This window comes from Oncorhynchus mykiss, chromosome 10, assembly GCF_057628025.1.
Source record: "Oncorhynchus mykiss isolate SJ-2025 chromosome 10, ASM5762802v1, whole genome shotgun sequence".
Classification (NCBI taxonomy): Eukaryota; Metazoa; Chordata; class Actinopteri; order Salmoniformes; family Salmonidae; genus Oncorhynchus; species Oncorhynchus mykiss.
The window spans coordinates 88,486,346-88,507,979 of record NC_143031.1 but is presented as its reverse complement, the minus strand read 5'-3'; positions in this window follow the sequence as shown (position 1 = coordinate 88,507,979).

Below are 21,634 nucleotides of genomic sequence, written 5' to 3'. Positions count from 1 at the left end.
GACTACAGACCATGTTGGTTACTATCTATCTAACTATAAACCATGTTGGTTACTATCTATCTAACTATAGACCAAGTTGGTTACTATATATCTAACTATAGACCATGTTGGTTACAATATATCTAACTATAGACTATAGACCATGTTGGTTACTATATATCTAACTATAGACCATGTAGGTTACTATATATCTAACTATAGACCATGTTGTTACTATATATCTAACTATAGACCATGTTGGTTACTATATATCTAACTATAGACCATGTTGGTTACTATATATCTAACTATAGACCATGTAGGTTACTATCTATCTAACTATAGACTACAGACCATGTTGGTTACTATCTATCTAACTATAGACCATGTTGGTTACTATATATCTAACTATAGACCATGTTGGTTACTATATATCTAACTATAGACCATGTAGGTTACTATCTATCTAACTATAGACTACAGACCATGTTGGTTACTATCTATCTAACTATAGACCATGTTGGTTACTATATATCTAACTATAGACCATGTTGGTTACTATATATCTAACTATAGACCATGTAGGTTACTATATATCTAACTATAGACTACAGACCATGTTGGTTACTATATATTTAACTATAGACCATGTTGTTACTATCTATCTAACTATAGACCATGTAGGTTACTATATATCTAACTATAGACCATGTAGGTTACTATATATCTAACTATAGACCACGTTGGTTACTATATATCTAACTATAGACTATAGACCATGTTGTTACTATATGTCTAACTATAGACCATGTAGGTTACTATATATCTAACTATAGACCATGTTGTTTACTATATATCTAACTATAGACTATAGACCATGTTGGTTACTATATATCTAACTATAGACCATGTTGTTACTATATATCTAACTATAGACCATGTTGGTTACTATATATCTAACTATAGACCATGTTGTTTACTATATATCTAACTATAGACTATAGACCATGTTGTTACTATATATCTAACTATAGACTATAGACCATGTTGTTACTATATAACTAACTATAGACCATGTTGTTTACTATATATCTAACTATAGACTATAGACCATGTTGTTACTATACATCTAACTATAGACTATAGACCATGTTGTTACTATATATCTAACTATAGACCATGTTGTTACTATATATCTAACTATAGACCATGTTGTTACTATATATCTAACTATAGACTATAGACCATGTTGTTACTATATATCTAACTATAGACCATGTTGGTTACTATATATCTAACTATAGACTATAGACCATGTTTTACAATATAACTAACTATAGACTATAGACCATGTTGTTACTATCTATCTAATTATAGACTATAGACCATGTAGGTTACTATATATCTAACTATAGACCGTGTTGTTTACTATCTATCTAACTATAGACCATGTTGTTACTATCTATCTAACTATAGACCATGTTGGTTACTATACATCTAACTATAGACTATAGACCATGTTGTTACTATACATCTAACTATAGACTATAGACCATGTTGTTACTATATATCTAACTATAGACCATGTTGTTACTATATATCTAACTATAGACCATGTTGTTACTATATATCTAACTATAGACTATAGACCATGTTGTTACTATATATCTAACTATAGACCATGTTGGTTACTATATATCTAACTATAGACCATGTTGGTTACTATATATCTAACTATAGACCATGTTGGTTACTATATATCTAACTATAGACTATAGACCATGTTGTTACTATACATCTAACTATAGACTATAGACCATGTTGTTACTATATAACTAACTATAAACCATGTTGTTTACTATATATCTAACTATAGACCATGTTGTTACTATATAACTAACTATAGACTATAGACCATGTTGTTACTATACATCTAACTATAGACTATAGACCATGTTGTTACTATATAACTAACTATAAACCATGTTGTTTACTATATATCTAACTATAGACCATGTTGTTACTATATATCTAACTATAGACCATGTTGTTACTATATATCTAACTATAGACTATAGACCATGTTGTTACTATATATCTAACTATAGACCATGTTGTTACTATATAACTAACTATAGACTATAGACCATGTTGTTACTATACATCTAACTATAGACTATAGACCATGTTGTTACTATATAACTAACTATAAACCATGTTGTTTACTATATATCTAACTATAGACCATGTTGGTTACTATATAACTAACTATAGACCATGTTGGTTACTATATATATCTAACTATAGACCATGTTGATTTCTATATATCTAACTATAGACCATGTTGGTTACTATATATCTAACTATAGACCATGTTGGTTACTATATATCTAACTATAGACCATGTTGGTTACTATATATCTAACTATAGACCATGTTGGTTACTATATATCTAACTATAGACTATAGACCATGTTGGTTACTATATATCTAACTATAGACTATAGACCATGTTGGTTACTATATATCTAACTATAGACCATGTTGGTTACTATATATCTAACTATAGACTATAGACCATGTTGGTTACTATATATCTAACTATAGACCATGTTGGTTACTATATATCTAACTATAGACTATAGACCATGTTGTTACTATCTATCTAACTATAGACTATGTTGGTTACTATATATCTAACTATAGACCATGTTGGTTACTATATATTTAACTATAGACTATGTTGGTTACTATATATCTAACTATAGACTATGTTGGTTACTATATATCTAACTATAGACCATGTTGTTACTATATATCTAACTATAGACCATGTTGGTTACTATATATCTAACTATAGACTATAGACCATGTTTGTTACTATATATCTAACTATAGACCATGTTGGTTACTATATAACTAACTATAGACCATGTTGGTTACTATAAATCTAACTATAGACCATGTTGTTACGAAATATCTAACTATAGACTACAGACCATGTTGTTACTATATATCTAACTATAGACCATGTTGTTACTATCTATCTAACTATAGACCATGTTGTTACTATATATCTAACTATAGACCTTGTTGGTTACTATATATCTAACTATAGACTATAGACCATGTTGTTACTATATATCTAACTATAGACCATGTTGGTTACTATATATCTAACTATAGACTATAGACCATGTTTGTTACTATATATCTAACTATAGACCATGTTGGTTACTATATAACTAACTATAGACCATGTTGGTTACTATAAATCTAACTATAGACCATGTTGTTACGAAATATCTAACTATAGACTACAGACCATGTTGTTACTATATATCTAACTATAGACCATGTTGTTACTATCTATCTAACTATAGACCATGTTGTTACTATATATCTAACTATAGACCTTGTTGGTTACTATATATCTAACTATAGACTATAGACCATGTTGTTACTATCTATCTAACTATAGACCATGTTGTTACTATATATATAACTATAGACCATGTTGTTACTATATATCTAACTATAGACCATGTTGTTACTATCTATCTAACTATAGACCATGTTGGTTACTATATATCTAACTATAGACCATGTTGGTTACTATATAACTAACTATAGACCATGTTGGTTACTATATATCTAACTATAGACCATGTTGGTTACTATATATCTAACTATAGACCATGTTGGTTACTATATATCTAACTATAGACCTTGTTCGTTACTATATATTTAACTATAGACCATGTTGTTACTATATAAGTAACTATAGACTATAGACCATGTTGTTACTATATATCTAACTATAGACCATGTTGTTACTATATATATAACTATAGACCATGTTGTTACTATATATCTAACTATAGACCATGTTGTTACTATATAACTAACTATAGACTATAGACCATGTTGTTACTATATATCTAACTATAGACCATGTTGTTACTATATAACTAACTATAGACTATAGACCATGTTGGTTACTATATATCTAACTATAGACCATGTTGTTACTATATAACTAACTATAGACTATAGACCATGTTGTTACTATATATCTAACTATAGACCATGTTGTTACTATATATCTAACTATAGACCATGTTGGTTACTATATATCTAACTATAGACCATGTTGTTACTATATATCTAACTATAGACCATGTTGGTTACTATATATCTAACTATAGACCATGTTGTTACTATATATCTAACTATAGACTATAGACCATGTTGTTACTATATATCTAACTATAGACCATGTTGGTTACTATATATCTAACTATAGACCATGCTGTTACTATATATCTAACTATAGACCATGTTGGTTACTATATATCTAACTACAGACCATGTTGGTTACTATATATCTAACTATAGACCATGTTGTTACTATATATCTAACTATAGACTATAGACCATGTTGTTACTATATATCTAACTATAGACCATGTTGGTTACTATATATCTAACTATAGACTATAGACCATGTTGTTACTATATATCTAACTATAGACCATGTTGTTACTATATATATAACTATAGACCTTGTTGGTTACTATATATCTAACTATAGACCATGTTGTTACTATATATCTAACTATAGACCATGTTGTTACTATATATCTAACTATAGACCATGTTGTTACTATATATATAACTATAGACCATGTTGTTACTATATATATAACTATAGACCTTGTTGGTTACTATATATCTAACTATAGACTATAGACCATGTTGTTACTATATATCTAACTATAGACTATAGACCATGTTGTTACTATATATCTAACTATAGACCATGCTGTTACTATATATCTAACCATAGACCATGTTGTTACTATATATCTAACTATAGACCATGCTGTTACTATATATCTAACTATAGACTATAGACCTTGTTGGTTACTATATATCTAACTATAGACTATAGACCATGTTGGTTACTATATATCTAACTATAGACCATGTTGGTTACTATATATCTAACTATAGACTATAGACCATGTTGGTTACTATATATCTAACTATAGACTATAGACCATGTTGTTTACTATCTATCTAACTATAGACTATAGACCATGTTGTTACTATATATCTAACTATAGACCATGCTGTTACTATATATCTAACTATAGACTATAGACCTTGTTGGTTACTATATATCTAACTATAGACTATAGACCATGTTGGTTACTATATATCTAACTATAGACCATGTTGGTTACTATATATCTAACTATAGACTATAGACCATGTTGGTTACTATATATCTAACTATAGACTATAGACCATGTTGTTTACTATCTATCTAACTATAGACCATGTTGTTACTATATATCTAACTATAGACCATGTTGGTTACTATATATCTAACTATAGACTATAGACCATGTTGGTTACTATATAACTAACTATAGACCATGTTGGTTACTATACATCTAACTATAGACCATGTTGTTACTAAATATCTAACTATAGACTACAGACCATGTTGTTACTATATATCTAACTATAGACCATGTTGTTACTATCTATCTAACTATAGACCTTGTTGGTTACTATATATCTAACTATAGACCTTGTTGGTTAATATATATCTAACTATAGACCATGTTGTTACTATATATCTAACTATAGACCATGTTGGTTACTATATATCTAACTATAGACTATGTTGGTTAATATATATCTAACTATAGACTATAGACCATGTTGGTTAATATATATCTAACTATAGACTATAGACCATGTTGGTTAATATATATCCAACTATAGACTATGTTGGTTAATATATATCTAACTATAGACTATAGACCATGTTGGTTAATATATATCCAACTATAGACTATGTTGGTTACTATATAACTAACTATAGACCATGTTGGTTACTATATATCTAACTATAGACCATGTTGGTTACTATATATCTAACTATAGACCATGTTGGTTACTATATATCTAACTATAGACCATGTTGTTACTATATGTCTAACAATATAGACCATGTTGGTTAATATATATCTAACTATATACTACAGACCATGTTGTTACTATATATCTAACTATAGACTATAGACCATGTTGTTACTATATATCTAACTATAGACCATGTTGGTTACTATATATCTAACTATAGACCATGTTGTTACTATATGTCTAACAATATAGACCATGTTGGTTAATATATATCTAACTATATACTACAGACCATGTTGTTACTATATATCTAACTATAGACCATGTTGGTTACTATATATCTAACTATAGACTACAGACCATGTTGTTACTATATATCTAACTATAGACCATGTTGGTTACTATATATCTAACTATAGACCATGTTGGTTAATATATATCTAACTATATACTACAGACCATGTTGTTACTATATATCTAACTATAGACCATGTTGGTTACTATATATCTAACTATAGACTACAGACCATGTTGTTACTATATATCTAACTATAGACCATGTTGGTTACTATATATCTAACTATAGACCATGTTGTTACTATATGTCTAACAATATAGACCATGTTGGTTAATATATATCTAACTATATACTACAGACCATGTTGTTACTATATATCTAACTATAGACCATGTTGTTACTATATATCTAACTATAGACTATAGACCATGTTGTTACTATATATCTAACTATAGACCATGTTGGTTACTATATATCTAACTATAGACTATAGACCATGTTGGTTACTATATAACTAACTATAGACCATGTTGGTTACTATACATCTAACTATAGACCATGTTGTTACTAAATATCTAACTATAGACTACAGACCATGTTGTTACTATATATCTAACTATAGACCTTGTTGGTTACTATATATCTAACTATAGACCTTGTTGGTTAATATATATCTAACTATAGACCATGTTGTTACTATATATCTAACTATAGACTATAGACCATGTTGGTTACTATATAACTAACTATAGACCATGTTGGTTAATATATATCCAACTATAGACTATGTTGGTTAATATATATCTAACTATAGACTATAGACCATGTTGGTTAATATATATCCAACTATAGACTATGTTGGTTACTATATAACTAACTATAGACCATGTTGGTTACTATATATCTAACTATAGACCATGTTGGTTACTATATATCTAACTATAGACCATGTTGGTTACTATATATCTAACTATAGACCATGTTGTTACTATATATCTAACAATATAGACCATGTTGGTTAATATATATCTAACTATATACTACAGACCATGTTGTTACTATATATCTAACTATAGACTATAGACCATGTTGTTACTATATATCTAACTATAGACCATGTTGGTTACTATATATCTAACTATAGACCATGTTGTTACTATATGTCTAACAATATAGACCATGTTGGTTAATATATATCTAACTATATACTACAGACCATGTTGTTACTATATATCTAACTATAGACCATGTTGGTTACTATATATCTAACTATAGACTACAGACCATGTTGTTACTATATATCTAACTATAGACCATGTTGGTTACTATATATCTAACTATAGACCATGTTGGTTAATATATATCTAACTATATACTATAGACCATGTTGTTACTGTATATCTAACTATAGACCATGTTGTTACTATATATCTAACTATAGACCATGTTGTTACTATGTATCTAACTATAGACTATAGACCATGTTGGTTACTATATATCTAACTATAGACCACGTTGTTAATATATATCTAACTATAGACCATGTTGGTTACTATATAACTAACTATAGACTATAGACCATGTTGTTACTATATATCTAACTATAGACCATGTTGGTTACTATATATCTAACTATAGACTATAGACCATGTTGTTACTATATATCTAACTATAGACCATGTTGGTTACTATATAACTAACTATAGACTATAGACCATGTTGTTACTATATATCTAACTATAGACCTTGTTGGTTACTATATATCTAACTATAGACCATGTTGTTACTATATATCTAACTATAGACTATAGACCATGTTGTTACTATGTATCTAACTATAGACTATAGACCATGTTGTTACTATATATCTAACTATAGACTACATACCATGTTGGTTACTATATATCTAACTATAGACCATGTTGTTACTATGTATCTAACTATAGACTATAGACCATGTTGTTACTATATATCTAACTATAGACCATGTTGTTACTATGTATCTAACTATAGACTATAGACCATGTTGGTTACTATGTATCTAACTATAGACTATAGACCTTGTTGGTTACTATATAACTAACTATAGACTATAGACCATGTTGTTACTATATATCTAACTATAGACCTTGTTGGTTACTATATATCTAACTATAGACCATGTTGTTACTATATATCTAACTATAGACTATAGACCATGTTGTTACTATGTATCTAACTATAGACTATAGACCATGTTGTTACTATATATCTAACTATAGACTACATACCATGTTGGTTACTATATATCTAACTATAGACCATGTTGTTACTATGTATCTAACTATAGACTATAGACCATGTTGTTACTATATATCTAACTATAGACCATGTTGTTACTATGTATCTAACTATAGACTATAGACCATGTTGGTTACTATGTATCTAACTATAGACTATAGACCATGTTGTTACTATATATCTAACTATAGACCATGTTGTTACTATGTATCTAACTATAGACCATGTTGTTACTATATAACTAACTATAGACCATGTTGGTTACTATATAACTAACTATAGACCATGGTGGTTACTATATATCTAACTATAGACTATAGACCATGTCGTTACTATATATCTAACTATAGACCATGTTGTTACTATATATCTAACTATAGACTATAGACCATGTTGGTTACTATATATCTAACTATAGACTATAGACCATGTCGTTACTATATATCTAACTATAGACCATGTTGTTACTATATATCTAACTATAGACTATAGACAATGTTGTTACTATATATCTAACTATAGACTATAGACCATGTTGGTTACTATATATCTAACTATAGACTATAGACCATGTTGGTTACTATATATCTAACTATAGACCACGTTGTTAATATATATCTAACTATAGACCATGTTGGTCACTATATATTTAACTATAGACTATAGACCATGTTGCTACTATATATCTAACTATAGACTATAGACCATGTTGTTACTATATATCTAACTATAGACTATAGACCATGTTGTTACTATATATCTAACTATAGACCATGTTGGTTACTATATATCTAACGATAGACCATGTTGTTACTATATATTTAACTATAGACCATGTTGTTAGTATATATCTAACTATAGACCATGTTGGTTACTATATATCTAACTATAGACCATGTTGTTACTATATATTTAACTATAGACCATGTTGTTACTATATTTCTAACTATAGACCATGTTGGTTACTATATATCTAACTATAGACCATGTTGTTAGTATATATCTAACTATAGACTATAGACCATGTAGGTTACTATATATCTAACTATAGACCATGTTGTTAGTATATATCTAACTATAGACTATAGACCATGTTGGTTACTATATATCTAACTATAGACTATAGACCATGTTGGTTACTATATATCTAACTATAGACCATGTTGTTAGTATATATCTAACTATAGACTATAGACCATGTTGTTACTATATATCTAACTATAGACTATAGACCATGTTGGTTACTATATATCTAACTATAGACCATGTTGTTACTATATATCTAACTATAGACTATAGACCATGTTGTTACTATATATCTAACTATAGACTATAGACCATGTTGTTACTATATATCTAACTATAGACCATCTTGGTTACTATATATCTAACTATAGACCATGTTGTTACTATATATCTAACTATAGACTATAGACCATGTTGTTACTATATATCTAACTATAGACTATAGACCATGTTGGTTACTAACTATAGACCATCTTGGTTACTATATATCTAACTATAGACCATGTTGTTACTATATATCTAACTATAGACCATGTTGGTTACTATATATCTAACTATAGACTATAGACCATGTTGTTACTATATATCCAACTATAGACTATGTTGGTTACTATATAACTAACTATAGACCATGTTGGTTACTATATATCTAACTATAGACCATGTTGTTACTATATATTTAACTATAGACCATGTTGGTTAATATATATCTAACTATATACTATAGACCATGTTGTTACTGTATATCTAACTATAGACCATGTTGTTACTATATATCTAACTATAGACCATGTTGTTACTATGTATCTAACTATAGACTATAGACCATGTTGGTTACTATATATCTAACTATAGACCACGTTGTTAATATATATCTAACTATAGACCATGTTGGTTACTATATAACTAACTATAGACTATAGACCATGTTGTTACTATATATCTAACTATAGACCATGTTGGTTACTATATATCTAACTATAGACTATAGACCATGTTGTTACTATATATCTAACTATAGACCATGTTGGTTACTATATAACTAACTATAGACTATAGACCATGTTGTTACTATATATCTAACTATAGACCTTGTTGGTTACTATATATCTAACTATAGACCATGTTGTTACTATATATCTAACTATAGACTACATACCATGTTGGTTACTATATATCTAACTTTAGACCATGTTGTTACTATGTATCTAACTATAGACTATAGACCATGTTGTTACTATATATCTAACTATAGACCATGTTGTTACTATGTATCTAACTATAGACTATAGACCATGTTGGTTACTATGTATCTAACTATAGACTATAGACCTTGTTGGTTACTATATAACTAACTATAGACTATAGACCATGTTGTTACTATATATCTAACTATAGACCTTGTTGGTTACTATATATCTAACTATAGACCATGTTGTTACTATATATCTAACTATAGACTATAGACCATGTTGTTACTATGTATCTAACTATAGACTATAGACCATGTTGTTACTATATATCTAACTATAGACTACATACCATGTTGGTTACTATATATCTAACTATAGACCATGTTGTTACTATGTATCTAACTATAGACTATAGACCATGTTGTTACTATATATCTAACTATAGACCATGTTGTTACTATGTATCTAACTATAGACTATAGACCATGTTGGTTACTATGTATCTAACTATAGACTATAGACCATGTTGTTACTATATATCTAACTATAGACCATGTTGTTACTATGTATCTAACTATAGACCATGTTGTTACTATATAACTAACTATAGACCATGTTGGTTACTATATAACTAACTATAGACCATGGTGGTTACTATATATCTAACTATAGACTATAGACCATGTCGTTACTATATATCTAACTATAGACCATGTTGTTACTATATATCTAACTATAGACTATAGACCATGTTGGTTACTATATATCTAACTATAGACTATAGACCATGTCGTTACTATATATCTAACTATAGACCATGTTGTTACTATATATCTAACTATAGACTATAGACAATGTTGTTACTATATATCTAACTATAGACTATAGACCATGTTGGTTACTATATATCTAACTATAGACTATAGACCATGTTGGTTACTATATATCTAACTATAGACCACGTTGTTAATATATATCTAACTATAGACCATGTTGGTCACTATATATTTAACTATAGACTATAGACCATGTTGCTACTATATATCTAACTATAGACTATAGACCATGTTGTTACTATATATCTAACTATAGACTATAGACCATGTTGTTACTATATATCTAACTATAGACCATGTTGGTTACTATATATCTAACGATAGACCATGTTGTTACTATATATTTAACTATAGACCATGTTGTTAGTATATATCTAACTATAGACCATGTTGGTTACTATATATCTAACTATAGACCATGTTGTTACTATATATTTAACTATAGACCATGTTGTTACTATATTTCTAACTATAGACCATGTTGGTTACTATATATCTAACTATAGACCATGTTGTTAGTATATATCTAACTATAGACTATAGACCATGTAGGTTACTATATATCTAACTATAGACCATGTTGTTAGTATATATCTAACTATAGACTATAGACCATGTTGGTTACTATATATCTAACTATAGACTATAGACCATGTTGGTTACTATATATCTAACTATAGACCATGTTGTTAGTATATATCTAACTATAGACTATAGACCATGTTGTTACTATATATCTAACTATAGACTATAGACCATGTTGGTTACTATATATCTAACTATAGACCATGTTGTTACTATATATCTAACTATAGACTATAGACCATGTTGTTACTATATATCTAACTATAGACTATAGACCATGTTGTTACTATATATCTAACTATAGACCATCTTGGTTACTATATATCTAACTATAGACCATGTTGTTACTATATATCTAACTATAGACTATAGACCATGTTGTTACTATATATCTAACTATAGACTATAGACCATGTTGGTTACTAACTATAGACCATCTTGGTTACTATATATCTAACTATAGACCATGTTGTTACTATATATCTAACTATAGACCATGTTGGTTACTATATATCTAACTATAGACTATAGACCATGTTGTTACTATATATCCAACTATAGACTATGTTGGTTACTATATAACTAACTATAGACCATGTTGGTTACTATATATCTAACTATAGACCATGTTGTTACTATATATTTAACTATAGACCATGTTGTTACTATATATCTAACTATAGACCATGTTGGTTACTATATATCTAACTATAGACCATGTTGTTAGTATATATCTAACTATAGACTATAGACCATGTAGGTTACTATATATCTAACTATAGACCATGTTGTTAGTATATATCTAACTATAGACTATAGACCATGTTGGTTACTATATATCTAACTATAGACTATAGACCATGTTGGTTACTATATATCTAACTATAGACCATGTTGTTAGTATATATCTAACTATAGACTATAGACCTTGTTGGTTACTATATATCTAACTATAGACCTTGTTGGTTAATATATATCTAACTATAGACCATGTTGTTACTATATATCTAACTATAGACTATAGACCATGTTGGTTACTATATAACTAACTATAGACCATGTTGGTTAATATATATCTAACTATAGACTATAGACCATGTTGGTTAATATATATCCAACTATAGACTATGTTGGTTAATATATATCTAACTATAGACTATGTTGGTTACTATATAACTAACTATAGACCATGTTGGTTAATATATATCTAACTATAGACTATAGACCATGTTGGTTAATATATATCCAACTATAGACTATGTTGGTTACTATATAACTAACTATAGACCATGTTGGTTACTATATATCTAACTATAGACCATGTTGGTTACTATATATCTAACTATAGACCATGTTGGTTACTATATATCTAACTACAGACCATGTTGTTACTATATGTCTAACAATATAGACCATGTTGGTTAATATATATCTAACTATATACTACAGACCATGTTGTTACTATATATCTAACTATAGACTATAGACCATGTTGTTACTATATATCTAACTATAGACCATGTTGTTACTATATGTCTAACAATATAGACCATGTTGTTACTATATATCTAACTATATACTACAGACCATGTTGTTACTATATATCTAACTATAGACCATGTTGGTTACTATATATCTAACTATAGACCATGTTGGTTAATATATATCTAACTATATACTATAGACCATGTTGTTACTGTATATATAACTATAGACTATAGACCATGTTGTTACTATATATCTAACTATAGACTATAGACCATGTTGTTACTATATATCTAACTATAGACCATGTTGTTACTATATATCTAACTATAGACCATGTTGTTACTATGTATCTAACTATAGACTATAGACCATGTTGGTTACTATATATCTAACTATAGACCACGTTGTTAATATATATCTAACTATAGACCATGTTGGTTACTATATAACTAACTATAGACTATAGACCATGTTGTTACTATATATCTAACTATAGACCATGTTGGTTACTATATATCTAACTATAGACTATAGACCATGTTGTTACTATATATCTAACTATAGACCATGTTGGTTACTATATAACTAACTATAGACTATAGACCATGTTGTTACTATATATCTAACTATAGACCTTGTTGGTTACTATATAACTAACTATAGACTATAGACCATGTTGTTACTATATATCTAACTATAGACCTTGTTGGTTACTATATATCTAACTATAGACCATGTTGTTACTATATATCTAACTATAGACTATAGACCATGTTGTTACTATGTATCTAACTATAGACTATAGACCATGTTGTTACTATATATCTAACTATAGACTACATACCATGTTGGTTACTATATATCTAACTATAGACCATGTTGTTACTATGTATCTAACTATAGACTATAGACCATGTTGTTACTATATATCTAACTATAGACCATGTTGTTACTATGTATCTAACTATAGACTATAGACCATGTTGGTTACTATGTATCTAACTATAGACTATAGACCATGTTGTTACTATATATCTAACTATAGACCATGTTGTTACTATGTATCTAACTATAGACCATGTTGGTTACTATATATCTAACTATAGACTATAGACCATGTTGGTTACTATATATCTAACTATAGACCACGTTGTTAATATATATCTAACTATAGACCATGTTGGTCACTATATATTTAACTATAGACTATAGACCATGTTGCTACTATATATCTAACTATAGACTATAGACCATGTTGTTACTATATATCTAACTATAGACTATAGACCATGTTGTTACTATATATCTAACTATAGACCATGTTGGTTACTATATATCTAACGATAGACCATGTTGTTACTATATATTTAACTATAGACCATGTTGTTAGTATATATCTAACTATAGACCATGTTGGTTACTATATATCTAACTATAGACCATGTTGTTACTATATATTTAACTATAGACCATGTTGTTACTATATATCTAACTATAGACCATGTTGGTTACTATATATCTAACTATAGACCATGTTGTTAGTATATATCTAACTATAGACTATAGACCATGTAGGTTACTATATATCTAACTATAGACCATGTTGTTAGTATATATCTAACTATAGACTATAGACCATGTTGGTTACTATATATCTAACTATAGACTATAGACCATGTTGGTTACTATATATCTAACTATAGACCATGTTGTTAGTATATATCTAACTATAGACTATAGACCATGTTGTTACTATATATCTAACTATAGACTATAGACCATGTTGGTTACTATATATCTAACTATAGACCATGTTGTTACTATATATCTAACTATAGACTATAGACCATGTTGTTACTATATATCTAACTATAGACTATAGACCATGTTGTTACTATATATCTAACTATAGACCATCTTGGTTACTATATATCTAACTATAGACCATGTTGTTACTATATATCTAACTATAGACTATAGACCATGTTGTTACTATATATCTAACTATAGACTATAGACCATGTTGGTTACTAACTATAGACCATCTTGGTTACTATATATCTAACTATAGACCATGTTGTTACTATATATCTAACTATAGACCATGTTGGTTACTATATATCTAACTATAGACTATAGACCATGTTGTTACTATATATCCAACTATAGACTATGTTGGTTACTATATAACTAACTATAGACCATGTTGGTTACTATATATCTAACTATAGACCATGTTGTTACTATATATTTAACTATAGACCATGTTGTTACTATATATCTAACTATAGACCATGTTGGTTACTATATATCTAACTATAGACCATGTTGTTAGTATATATCTAACTATAGACTATAGACCATGTAGGTTACTATATATCTAACTATAGACCATGTTGTTAGTATATATCTAACTATAGACTATAGACCATGTTGGTTACTATATATCTAACTATAGACTATAGACCATGTTGGTTACTATATATCTAACTATAGACCATGTTGTTAGTATATATCTAACTATAGACTATAGACCTTGTTGGTTACTATATATCTAACTATAGACCTTGTTGGTTAATATATATCTAACTATAGACCATGTTGTTACTATATATCTAACTATAGACTATAGACCATGTTGGTTACTATATAACTAACTATAGACCATGTTGGTTAATATATATCTAACTATAGACTATAGACCATGTTGGTTAATATATATCTAACTATAGACTATAGACCATGTTGGTTAATATATATCCAACTATAGACTATGTTGGTTACTATATAACTAACTATAGACCATGTTGGTTACTATATATCTAACTATAGACCATGTTGGTTACTATATATCTAACTATAGACCATGTTGGTTACTATATATCTAACTATAGACCATGTTGTTACTATATGTCTAACAATATAGACCATGTTGGTTAATATATATCTAACTATATACTACAGACCATGTTGTTACTATATATCTAACTATAGACTATAGACCATGTTGTTACTATATATCTAACTATAGACCATGTTGTTACTATATGTCTAACAATATAGACCATGTTGTTACTATATATCTAACTATATACTACAGACCATGTTGTTACTATATATCTAACTATAGACCATGTTGGTTACTATATATCTAACTATAGACCATGTTGGTTAATATATATCTAACTATATACTATAGACCATGTTGTTACTGTATATATAACTATAGACTATAGACCATGTTGTTACTATATATCTAACTATAGACTATAGACCATGTTGTTACTATATATCTAACTATAGACCATGTTGTTACTATATATCTAACTATAGACCATGTTGTTACTATGTATCTAACTATAGACTATAGACCATGTTGGTTACTATATATCTAACTATAGACCACGTTGTTAATATATATCTAACTATAGACCATGTTGGTTACTATATAACTAACTATAGACTATAGACCATGTTGTTACTATATATCTAACTATAGACCATGTTGGTTACTATATATCTAACTATAGACTATAGACCATGTTGTTACTATATATCTAACTATAGACCATGTTGGTTACTATATAACTAACTATAGACTATAGACCATGTTGTTACTATATATCTAACTATAGACCTTGTTGGTTACTATATAACTAACTATAGACTATAGACCATGTTGTTACTATATATCTAACTATAGACCTTGTTGGTTACTATATATCTAACTATAGACCATGTTGTTACTATATATCTAACTATAGACCATGTTGGTTACTATATAACTAACTATAGACTATAGACCATGTTGTTACTATATATCTAACTATAGACCTTGTTGGTTACTATATAACTAACTATAGACTATAGACCATGTTGTTACTATATATCTAACTATAGACCTTGTTGGTTACTATATATCTAACTATAGACCATGTTGTTACTATATATCTAACTATAGACTATAGACCATGTTGTTACTATGTATCTAACTATAGACTATAGACCATGTTGTTACTATATATCTAACTATAGACTACATACCATGTTGGTTACTATATATCTAACTATAGACCATGTTGTTACTATATATCTAACTATAGACTATAGACCATGTTGTTACTATATATCTAACTATAGACCATGTTGTTACTATGTATCTAACTATAGACTATAGACCATGTTGGTTACTATGTATCTAACTATAGACTATAGACCATGTTGTTACTATATATCTAACTATAGACCATGTTGTTACTATGTATCTAACTATAGACCATGTTGGTTACTATATATCTAACTATAGACTATAGACCATGTTGGTTACTATATATCTAACTATAGACCACGTTGTTAATATATATCTAACTATAGACCATGTTGGTCACTATATATTTAACTATAGACTACAGACCATGTTGCTACTATATATCTAACTATAGACTATAGACCATGTTGTTACTATATATCTAACTATAGACTATAGACCATGTTGTTACTATATATCTAACTATAGACCATGTTGGTTACTATATATCTAACGATAGACCATGTTGTTACTATATATTTAACTATAGACCATGTTGTTAGTATATATCTAACTATAGACCATGTTGGTTACTATATATCTAACTATAGACCATGTTGTTACTATATATTTAACTATAGACCATGTTGTTACTATATATCTAACTATAGACCATGTTGGTTACTATATATCTAACTATAGACCATGTTGTTAGTATATATCTAACTATAGACTATAGACCATGTAGGTTACTATATATCTAACTATAGACCATGTTGTTAGTATATATCTAACTATAGACTATAGACCATGTTGGTTACTATATATCTAACTATAGACTATAGACCATGTTGGTTACTATATATCTAACTATAGACCATGTTGTTAGTATATATCTAACTATAGACTATAGACCATGTTGTTACTATATATCTAACTATAGACTATAGACCATGTTGGTTAATATATATCTAACTATAGACTATAGACCATGTTGTTACTATATATCTAACTATAGACTATAGACCATGTTGGTTACTATATATCTAACTATAGACCATGTTGTTACTATATATCTAACTATAGACTATAGACCATGTTGTTACTATATATCTAACTATAGACTATAGACCATGTTGTTACTATATATCTAACTATAGACCATCTTGGTTACTATATATCTAACTATAGACCATGTTGTTACTATATATCTAACTATAGACTATAGACCATGTTGTTACTATATATCTAACTATAGACTATAGACCATGTTGGTTACTAACTATAGACCATCTTGGTTACTATATATCTAACTATAGACCATGTTGTTACTATATATCTAACTATAGACCATGTTGGTTACTATATATCTAACTATAGACTATAGACCATGTTGTTACTATATATCCAACTATAGACTATGTTGGTTACTATATAACTAACTATAGACCATGTTGGTTACTATATATCTAACTATAGACCATGTTGTTACTATATATTTAACTATAGACCATGTTGTTACTATATATCTAACTATAGACCATGTTGGTTACTATATATCTAACTATAGACCATGTTGTTAGTATATATCTAACTATAGACTATAGACCATGTAGGTTACTATATATCTAACTATAGACCATGTTGTTAGTATATATCTAACTATAGACTATAGACCATGTTGGTTACTATATATCTAACTATAGACTATAGACCATGTTGGTTACTATATATCTAACTATAGACCATGTTGTTAGTATATATCTAACTATAGACTATAGACCTTGTTGGTTACTATATATCTAACTATAGACCTTGTTGGTTAATATATATCTAACTATAGACCATGTTGTTACTATATATCTAACTATAGACTATAGACCATGTTGGTTACTATATAACTAACTATAGACCATGTTGGTTAATATATATCTAACTATAGACTATAGACCATGTTGGTTAATATATATCCAACTATAGACTATAGACCATGTTGGTTAATATATATCCAACTATAGACTATGTTGGTTACTATATAACTAACTATAGACCATGTTGGTTACTATATATCTAACTATAGACCATGTTGGTTACTATATATCTAACTATAGACCATGTTGGTTACTATATATCTAACTATAGATCATGTTGTTACTATATGTCTAACAATATAGACCATGTTGGTTAATATATATCTAACTATATACTACAGACCATGTTGTTACTATATATCTAACTATAGACTATAGACCATGTTGTTACTATATATCTAACTATAGACCATGTTGTTACTATATGTCTAACAATATAGACCATGTTGTTACTATATATCTAACTATATACTACAGACCATGTTGTTACTATATATCTAACTATAGACCATGTTGGTTACTACATATCTAACTATAGACCATGTTGGTTAATATATATCTAACTATATACTATAGACCATGTTGTTACTGTATATATAACTATAGACTATAGACCATGTTGTTACTATATATCTAACTATAGACTATAGACCATGTTGTTACTATATATCTAACTATAGACCATGTTGTTACTATATATCTAACTATAGACCATGTTGTTACTATGTATCTAACTATAGACTATAGACCATGTTGGTTACTATATATCTAACTATAGACCACGTTGTTAATATATATCTAACTATAGACCATGTTGGTTACTATATAACTAACTATAGACTATAGACCATGTTGTTACTATATATCTAACTATAGACCATGTTGGTTACTATATATCTAACTATAGACTATAGACCATGTTGTTACTATATATCTAACTATAGACCATGTTGGTTACTATATAACTAACTATAGACTATAGACCATGTTGTTACTATATATCTAACTATAGACCTTGTTGGTTACTATATAACTAACTATAGACTATAGACCATGTTGTTACTATATATCTAACTATAGACCTTGTTGGTTACTATATATCTAACTATAGACCATGTTGTTACTATATATCTAACTATAGACTATAGACCATGTTGTTACTATGTATCTAACTATAGACTATAGACCATGTTGTTACTATATATCTAACTATAGACTACATACCATGTTGGTTACTATATATCTAACTATAGACCATGTTGTTACTATGTATCTAACTATAGACTATAGACCATGTTGTTACTATATATCTAACTATAGACCATGTTGTTACTATGTATCTAACTATAGACTATAGACCATGTTGGTTACTATGTATCTAACTATAGACTATAGACCATGTTGTTACTATATATCTAACTATAGACCATGTTGTTACTATGTATCTAACTATAGACCATGTTGGTTACTATATATCTAACTATAGACTATAGACCATGTTGGTTACTATATATCTAACTATAGACCACGTTGTTAATATATATCTAACTATAGACCATGTTGGTCACTATATATTTAACTATAGACTATAGACCATGTTGCTACTATATATCTAACTATAGACTATAGACCATGTTGTTACTATATATCTAACTATAGACTATAGACCATGTTGTTACTATATATCTAACTATAGACCATGTTGGTTACTATATATCTAACGATAGACCATGTTGTTACTATATATTTAACTATAGACCATGTTGTTAGTATATATCTAACTATAGACCATGTTGGTTACTATATATCTAACTATAGACCATGTTGTTACTATATATTTAACTATAGACCATGTTGTTACTATATATCTAACTATAGACCATGTTGGTTACTATATATCTAACTATAGACCATGTTGTTAGTATATATCTAACTATAGACTATAGACCATGTAGGTTACTATATATCTAACTATAGACCATGTTGTTAGTATATATCTAACTATAGACTATAGACCATGTTGGTTACTATATATCTAACTATAGACTATAGACCATGTTGGTTACTATATATCTAACTATAGACCATGTTGTTAGTATATATCTAACTAT